This window comes from Rhamphochromis longiceps, linkage group LG22 (genome assembly GCF_057381845.1).
Source record: "Rhamphochromis longiceps isolate RC_006_pf linkage group LG22, R_longiceps_female_GT1.1, whole genome shotgun sequence".
NCBI lineage: Eukaryota > Metazoa > Chordata > Actinopteri > Cichliformes > Cichlidae > Rhamphochromis > Rhamphochromis longiceps.
The window spans coordinates 29,794,840-29,804,694 of record NC_140577.1 but is presented as its reverse complement, the minus strand read 5'-3'; positions in this window follow the sequence as shown (position 1 = coordinate 29,804,694).

Here is a 9,855-nt window from a genome sequence, read left to right as displayed (position 1 = left end):
TCGCTCAAATTCGCCATATTTTATTTTATTATTTGTAAACTTTGTCCTTTAGCTCCTATAACATGGTGGATATTTACTTATCGGAACAGACAGGGAACCTGGGCCCATAAGGTCACAAAGAATTAGACACCAGACAAAATAGCAAAACTACAGAACTCTTAAGTGTAACACTCATGACAGGCACCTTGAATGAGATCAATCACTGTCACCGTGGAAATTGTTTCGTTGTTAAAGAACGTTACATGTGGTTTTCAGGATTTCCATGTGGCTGGTGATTGATGGTGGTGACAATGGTGTAAGGGTCAAAAGTTATTTGTACACTTCTCATCCTTATTTGTTGCAATCTTGGCTTCGCCAGGAGGAAACATAGCCTATACCATGTCAGAATAGACTGTATAAAAGTCAGATGTCGTTTGTGGGACTGTGACAGAGCGTTCTCACTCCCGAGGCGTAACATTTCGACGTTTTGTCACATCCCGCGGCGTTCCTGAGGAACGCGAAAGGAGACCTTCGGCGTTCTTATGGTACGCGGCGGGTTATGGCTGGAATCCAGTGAATGACGCTCCCGCGGTAATAGACGTTCCAGCCCTGTATTCCAGCCCTAAACCTAACCTTATCCCTAGCCCTATAACCATAACCTTATTCCTGACCTTAACCAGGACTTTAATGATGTTAAATAGCGTGTTTCTAAGCGATGTGAAGAAAAAGAGCGAACATGTGTAGATTCAGTCCAGACGGTTCTCATATGTCCTCTTTGAGCGAACATGTGTAGATTCAGTCCAGACGGTTCTCATATGTCCTCTTTTTTCCGAGGTAGTCATTTAGGAACGTGGTGGGTAGCCGAAAACGTAATATGGTGACGATTTGTCACCTAGCGTAAAATGTTACGCTTTGGGAGTGAGAACGGGGTTGACTGTGAAGTGAAGATAACATGGAATTGTCTTAACCTGCTTTCTTTTTAATGACCAGCAAACACTTTTGTTTGCAGAAAGATATGAATAGAAATCGATAAGAAAATAGCTTTTGGCTCACTTGCTCTGTGATCCTAGTAAACATGATTTATAGACCCAATCATTATTGTAAAGCCATAATGAACATAAAAGTTTATTTTGTAAATTGTGATCATTAATACAGAATATTATGAAGGGTGGGCTCATTGATTTACAGCTATAGTTACAGTCCCGTTGAGTATGTCACGTCTTTAAATTCAGGCTCATCACACCCAGTTTCAAAACACCAAGATGGTGACTGTAAAAACAATCAGCTCAAAGTTTCCTACCAGAGGTTCAGTATCCAATAATTAAGGTCACAGTGGCTAGGCCTATTACATACGTAGTTTACGGTTGTCAGCTATGATGGACATGCTAGCGCTAACTAGCAAGCAAACAGTGTCAGATTTTATCTCTTTAATTGAGTTTAAAATGTGTTGCAGTATTACACAGTGTATATACTAGTGCTGTCAGCATTAATCTCATTAAAATGACGTTAACGTCATAACTGCATTAACGCGGCAAATCCGTTAGCAGGTTAGCATGGATTGCCCCGTGCCCGCTAACCGCGCTAACGTATTGATGCAGGCCCACGCACAGTTATTGGTATTAAAGCCATTTTAACGAGATTAACGCTGACAGCACTAGTTATATTCATTTTACATTTTATTAATACATTTTTAGTTTATATATTGTAATATATGGAACTATACTAACAATTATTCTTGGCTAAATTCCCGCAAAGCATAAATGGCAACACACTGCACTGTCCAGTTAGAACACCTCCAAATGGAAAATTAGCTCATCTTTATAGATGAGCTAATTTTCCATTTGGAGCTCCTGTGGAAACCAGTTGGTGACGGCACCTCTTCATAATTTTTATTCAATCTATATACAAGACAGTCATGGGTCATGGGTGAGAGTCTTTAAGCTTCTTATTGTTATTGCAACCCTGTCACTGTACACTAATGCCTCAAATCTTGTCCCAGATAGTTACATAATAGTTAACACATGTATTGATTTCTATCATGCCAATACTCTAATGCAGTGTTGTTGTTACAAAGAGAATCCAGACCGAGTGTTTGATTAGAAATCAATGTCAGTGAGCAAAACAGAACTTGTATTAACAGGTAACCTTTTTATTATTTTCCTAATACATGAAAATACATTTAATATTGTAGGTGAAAAAACAAATTCTAACAAATAAAATGTCACAGCGTGATTAGCCAAGGTGAGCCACAGCCTCTCATTTGAGAATAACATAACCTTCAGCACAAGGTTAACCTCCATATCTCTGCAGGAGCACTGCAACACACACTTCTTCTTTTCTGTGGCGTGAGTGTTGTGTGTCCTTCACTACAAGGTAAGTTCTGAAAAACTGTGAAAAAGAACAGGACAAAACAACGTGTTTAGACTTAATTGTGAAATGTTGAACTCCTGGAAAATCTAATTGCATTGCATTGATACCGCTGCATTAATCGTATTAATGCAATCATATAATTGTATAAGTGTTATGCTAAACTGTGCTCATCCATGGCTGTTCAGGTTTCTCATGTGAGATTGAGCAGAAAGAAAGATCTTTTTATCTCTTTCTTGCAGATTTAAATAGAGGATGATGCTGGATTTCAGTGTTAAATTATAATACCATAATATATAAAAATAGGAGCCTAAAGCTTACAGTAGATTATGCTCTGAATGTTAGAGGTGATGTTGGTAAGCATTTGCTCATGATTAATTATTATACTTAATTAATAATTGACAGTCATCTGACAACCAGAAAAAAACATGTAGCACCCAACCAGCTGCCAAGTGGTTCCAAGAGGGCAGAATCAGAAAATTGCAAACACTTTGCTAACTGTGAGCTGAGCGGTAGTAAAACTTCAAAAAGTGTGGCGCAAACAGGAAATAGAGAACGTTTCACCTTCAGACCAGTCTTCAGGCCTATGTGACTGGAGATTTTGCAGTTGATTTCACAGTCATTAACCTCCTGCAACCACTCCTCCCCAACACAATATACATTTCATTTCCTTGCAAATAGTGGTTACCAGACAGTCACTGAGTGTTCTCTAGGTCTGTGTGGCTGCGACCTTATTAACTTGACCTACAGCATCACATGTCCAAAATTCCTGTCAAGTTAATGGTGGTTAGTAGTCACATGGTTAACGGTCACATGACTGCAAAACCTGAATAGTCATACACTGCATTAAAAAAAATAAAAAACAACAACAACAGCCCTTTTGGGTTTTTTGGACTGTATGGTATTTTGAGGGGGGTCATTGTTTTGTTTTTTGTTGCCAAAAGTGACTATATTTTAGGTAGACATAATCCTTGATTAGCTTTTACAAGTAAAGTATATAATCCCATGAAAAATGTTTCAGAAGGCACTAGCACCACACAGTCGAGGAGTCCAAATTAGTCACTACCGCCAAGTCCTTAACTTTACCCCCTTATTACCATTACCCAAGCACATCAATTTTTTTTAAATCACCAACCATACAGTTTTGATGGTACAGTACAAGGCCATGATTTATACAAAGTTGTCTTTTATAGTATAAAACATTTAGAGCTTTAGAGCTTCCAGATTATAAAATAAAGCCAAATGCATGAGTGCCTTAAACCTGCATTCTGTCTGAAGGCCAACCAAAGGTAACAGCTACAAAAAGAGTTCTGGTGGAAAACAGCTTTCTGACTTGACTTGTCAGAACTTGTTGAGTTTATGGGCTCAGTCACCAATTTTGAATCATATTCAATTCAATTCAATTCAATTTTATTTATATAGCGCCAAATCACAACAAAAGTCGCCTCAAGGCGCTTCATAGATACAGAGAAAAACCCAACAATCATATGACCCCTATGAGCAAGCACTTTGGTGACAGTGGGAAGGAAAAACTCCCTTTTAACAGGAAGAAACCTCTGGCAGAACCAGGCTCAGGGAGGGGCGGGGCCATCTGCTGCGACCGGTTGGGGTGAGAGAAGGAAGACAGGATAAAAGGCATGCTGTGGAAGAGAGACAGAGGTTAATAACAGATAGGATTCAATGCAGAGAGGTCTATAAACACAGTGAGTGAGAAAGGTGACAAGAAAGGAAAAACTCAATGCATCATGGGAATCCCCCGGCAGCCTACGTCTATTGCAGCATAACTAAGGGAGGATTCAGGGTCACCTGGTCCAGCCCTAACTATATGCTTTAGCAAAAAGGAAAGTTTTAAGCCTAATCTTAAAAGTAGAGATAGTGTCTGTCTCCCGAATCCAAACTGGAAGCTGGTTCCACAGAAGAGGGGCCTGAAAACTGAAGGCTCTGCCTCCCATTCTACTTTTAAATACTCTAGGAACAACAAGTAGGCCTGCAGAGCGAGAGCGAAGTGCTCTAATAGGGTGATATGGTACTACAAGGTCATTAAGATAAGATGGGGCCTGATTATTTAAGACCTTGTATGTGAGGAGCAGGATTTTGAATTCAATTCTGGATTTAACAGGAAGCCAATGAAGGGAAGCCAAAACAGGAGAAATCTGCTCTCTCTTTCTAGTCCCTGTCAGGACTCTTGCTGCAGCATTTTGGATTAACTGAAGGCTTTTGAATTAAACTGTAAGTTTGGTTTGTAAACCTCCTTCATACCACATTTCAAAGTGGAGGATTATTTCATGCTAATTGGCTGTGAACTCGTCAGTCACCCGTCTTTAACCATTTAGTGTGCAGTTTAAAAGCCTACAGCAGAAACGTTCATCCCAAGGCTTGAAAACGAGATGTTACAAAAAGACTTTTGCCCTTGGTCATTTTTAGGAACCTGATCCAGGATCTGCAGTTTTTACACTCCTGCATTCACAACAGCACTAAGACTAACCTCAAAGATAGGAAGTGTAAGTACGAAAGTCCACATTGGCTTGCCTGAAACACCAACCAATCAGCTTCATTGTGTTCAGAGACCAGGCTTCATAATCAAGTACCATTAAACTTAACTTGTTGGCACTTGGCTGTAGCTTTATTGTTAATGTACCAGCAGGAGAGTGATATTCCTTTTTTCAGCTCTCAGCAAGAAGGCACACATTCCCCAAAATGTCCCCCAGCACTGACCTCAACGCTAAGTCTCAGGTCCTTCAATCATTTTTCACTAAGTATTTTAACAAAATCCCATCCTTATTTTTCCAATTCGTCTTTCTGTCTTCCTCTTTCTTCTCCTCCCTGTAATTCAAGTATGTATTATTGAAACCACATTAATTGATATGAAATGAATCTCTTGCCCTCTAATTGAAATATGCTTAATTGAAAATGGCATGAATTTAGTATGAACCTCCCTCCCTCCCCTCTTACCTCTATGAATATTCATGAGTGAACACATCCATCAGCAACAGAGAGTTGCCATGGGAGACAACCCATCCAGCCTGTCCTCAGCCTCTCATCCCTCTCTGCTCCCTTTCATCTCTCCTGTCCTCTGTCACCACTGATCTCCTCACTTTGGCACCGTTCAGTGTTTGCTCAATTCCTTCTTTCCCCGTTTATTCTGTTGACACTTCAGAAATAAAGTCATTTTAACTATGACAAAATTTGATCTATATATATATATATATATATATATATATATATAGAGAGAGAGAGAGAGAGAGAGAGAGAGAGAGAGAGAGAGAGAGAGCAGTGTGCTATTATAATAATAATCAAAGACCTGAAAGATATATTACCAGAGGTGGGACCAAGTCATTGTTTTGCAAGTCTCAAGTAAGTCTCAAGTCTTTATCCTCAAGTCTCAAGTCAAGTCTCAAGTAATGTCAGGCAAGTCAGAGTCGAGTCTCAAGTCACTGGTGTAAAAGTCCGAGTAAAGTCACAAGTCTGAAATTTTGAATTTCAAGTCCTTTCGAGTCTTTTAAAAAAAAAAACACGAAAAAAGCATGTTGCAGTTATGCTAAATGTAAATGTTAGACCATGTAATTTTTAAATCTGTGTTTTTCTCAACACATGACAAAATAGTGAACTTAGAAAATATACACAAATTGTGAAATTGCACCTCTTTAAAATGCAGCTCAATTAAACCTAGCTCCAAGAATAATTTTCACCGACAGTTCTGAGATAAGCTGCATGTTATTCTTGGATGCGGTTTTAGGACCGGCTTTAAAATCGCATGACAAAAATATCATACATATTAAAAAAAACTGCATCACCAACGTAGCCTGGCCAACATTTGCTAGTTAGATGAAGTCAGCTATCTCATCGTAGCATATTTATATGCATATTTATAATCATACGGTTCTTGGAGTGAGTGCATACACTCATGAAGTTTAGTAACTTCCGGTCACTGCAACAAGCCCAGGTACAGTTTACCGACGGATGGGTGCAGGACCTTGAAATGCACCGTGTAGAAAGTAAAGACCATCGTACGTATCATAAGTTTACCAGTCTCACAAATCGTCTTCATAAATACACATTCGTTAACCGTTTATTAATATAACCTTTGAGCTCAACGGTAATTAATTAGTAGTGGAAATAATTTCTGGTTCATTACAGAAATGTAGCAGTGACAATAATACTGTATGCTGTAATCGTACTGGACAATTAGTGATACAAAAAAACTGTTTTATCCTGTGAATAAAAGTATATGTTTTTGTCAGTGTACCATAATAACAGAAGCGAAACGCAATATTGTGTCAGGACAATTCACTATTTATGCACAATAAATAAAGGAGCATAGCGCGACAATTTCTGTTCAGCACCAGACTTGCTTGTAACCTATATCACCAATTATGTTATGAAAATGACGTATTAACTACTAAAAAACACTGACCTTCGTGTAAATGCTTGGAGCAGACTAACCTGTGAGCTGGAGTGTTCTGGGACGTTATATTTGATCTTTGAATGGCTGCAATCCAGGCCATCCGTCGCCTCTTTGTTACTTCGGAAACATGGCTTGAACAATTTCTCTTCAACGACGTAATCCGATAACAACCGATCTCTTTACCCGTCGGCTTCCCGTGGCTGTCATGCGACCGGCTATTGCAGTTAATAATACAACGGCTTCTTGACATTTTTGTGTTTCTTTTTATCGCTGTATAACTGATTTCAATTGAAAGCCTGCGCGCGCTAGTACCTCTTGCCACGAGTTCCCAGAATCCTTTGCGGTTTTAACCCTGAATGACGTCACATTTTCAATCTCTATATAATATGCATGTTAAATTTTATATTTGGGGTGAAATATCAAGTCTTTTCAAGTAAACCGGTTCAAGTCCAATTCAAGTCCCAGGTCATTGGTGTAAAAGTCCAAGTCAAGTCACAAGTCTTAGAACATTTTTTCAAGTCAAGTCTAAAGTCATAAAATTAATGACTCGAGTCTGACTCGAGTCCAAGTCATGTGACTCGAGTCCACACCTCTGTATATTACATGTAAATAACCGCAGGTAGCTGTGATACAGGCCCCTCCCTAATTCAGCAAGAACTGATGGATTCAAAATCATGCTAACTGATGGGCAAGTTTGAGGTTGTCTGTGTGTGAGGTGAAGAAATGTCCTGTAAACTGTCTAATTGACCTTTCCACACTCCACAAAGGACGCCCCCCACCCCATGCACCTCCTGCCTGCCATTCCCTCCCTTCTCCTTTTCCCTGCTGTTGTCTTCTGTCATTCAATCACTCATTGTTTTGTGAGGAGAATCACAACTGGAGGTCTTGTACTTTAGAAATAATTTTCCATCCGTCTTTTTCAGCTTAGGCATTATCCCTATCCCAGCTGTCATAGAGCAAGATGGAGGGTACAGCAGGTCACCAATGTGTTGCAGGGATAACACATAGAAACAGATAACCATTCACAATTAGGGCCAATTTAGAATCACAAATTAAGCTAACCCTATGCATGTCTTTAGACTGTGGGAAGAAGTCAGAGTAGCTGAAGAACATGCAAGCTCCTCACAGAAAGGGGCCAGTCTGGATTCAAACCCAGAACCTACCTGCTGTGAGGTGACACGACTAACCACCACAACACTGTGCTGCCCTACACTAAATTATGTTTGAAGTCTTTATAGTTTATTAAAGCTTCTGAAGCGCTCATCAAATGATGAGTGACTACTAAAGATGTTTGTCGCTGAAAAACAAAAGTACATCCAGCCATCTTTGCAAAGAAAACATTCGAGTTTTAGTCGATCAGAGGGATAAAATTTTCCACCAGCTTTGATTTTTTTTAGGGTTAAGTATTAAGTCAGGGTTTAGAATATGAGTTTGTGGTGGTTAAACTTGGGGAATTCATGTCAATCTGTGTCCTCACAAAGATAAAAACTAATATTTTGGTTACTATCTATCCCCTACACATGGTGGGTAGTTGTAAGACTGCACACCTTTGGAGCAGGAGACGCAAGTTCAATACATGCCCGGCAGCAGTATCCAGTAAGGATCCTGGATAGACCCCCATGCTAAAACCAAGCCCTGAGATGGTCACGTCTGCAGCCTCGGACACAAGCATTTCACTGCATGTTGTTCTCTGTATGATTGTGTATGTGACGAATAAAGACAGCAGTCTTTCTTTTCTATTCAAAAATGTAAAAAAGCTATAGAAAGCATGTCTTTGTAATAAAGTGTGGCTCACTGATATACTTTCATTTTTCTTTTATTAATACTTTTATTCAGAGAGGTTTGGTAAACACATGGAGTGATTTGATCAAGCAGTAAGAACTTTTTAAATTTCTTGAAACTAACCCAAACACACAGATTCGTCCCAAGTACCAAAAATTACACTCTTCCAAATACAGACATGAGGTTAGCTCCAAAAGCAACGTTTTTAGTTTAATAGCTAATTTAAGTTAATGGACCAGATTCTTTAAAGCACACAGACTGAAACTTTTAACTTATTAAAGCTTAAAATTCACAGTGTGACAGCTTCGATGGACAAACTGATACCAACAGACGTGTCAATAGCTGGCTGGTGTCTGCCACTTCCAAATGCCGTGCAGCGTTTGTCCTGGCAGGCTATCTAAGAAGTCCGAGCTCCAGTTTTGTTAAATAAAATTCGATCATTTTCATTGAAAGTCCTTTATTGCTAAATTAGTGCCTGTGTCTGTGAGATGCTCCTATAGAGTTGATGAATGCAACTTGCTTACTAAGTTTGTGAGCATTAGCTAATAATTTAGCACCCCAGCCTCTCATCCATGGGGGCTCAAAAAGAAACTGTCACGATGGCTGCTTCCATGACAGAGATCAGTGCTCAGGCTGATCTGTGTGATCAAACTGACTCAGAAATCACATCATGCTAATAGCTTGTTGCTGTCTGTCTGTTGTTACATAATAAATTCACTGGAGCTTTTCCTCCCTGGGTCTCAGTCCAGAGAGAATAACGACTAATTTCAATGTCAACTTGCGTCGTCACTGGGGACAGGCCCTGTTGAGGCTATTTCTGCACACTTTCACTTGAATGATGCGTCGCAGCTTTTTACCATATGGAGAGAATCCATGTCAGTTGGCTCAGTCACATTTCAGTCTCAAATACTTGTAAGAGATGTCGCGTCACTGATCTATTCAAGTCTACACTTAACCACTGAGTAACATATGACAAAATAGTAATTGTAGATGACATTATAACTTTGGTTTTTCTGCATAAGATCCATATTTCTTATTCATCCTCTCTCATTGCCTTTCCTTCTTTCCTCCTTCTTCTTTTTAATCCCCTTCTTACAAACTCTCAAGGGTGACAATGAGGGTGTGCGAGAGGGAGATGATGAGTGTCTAGGAGACATAGCAGCTAATTACCAGCACTGATGATTAAACACAGCCTTGAACACTTGGTGTGTGCGAGCGTGTGTATGTGTGTTTCAGTTTTTTATGGACTGACGGGGCAAAGTCATTGTACTTCACACAGCGCTCGACAACTTTTACTGTCACTTTTTCATGATTCAAACCTA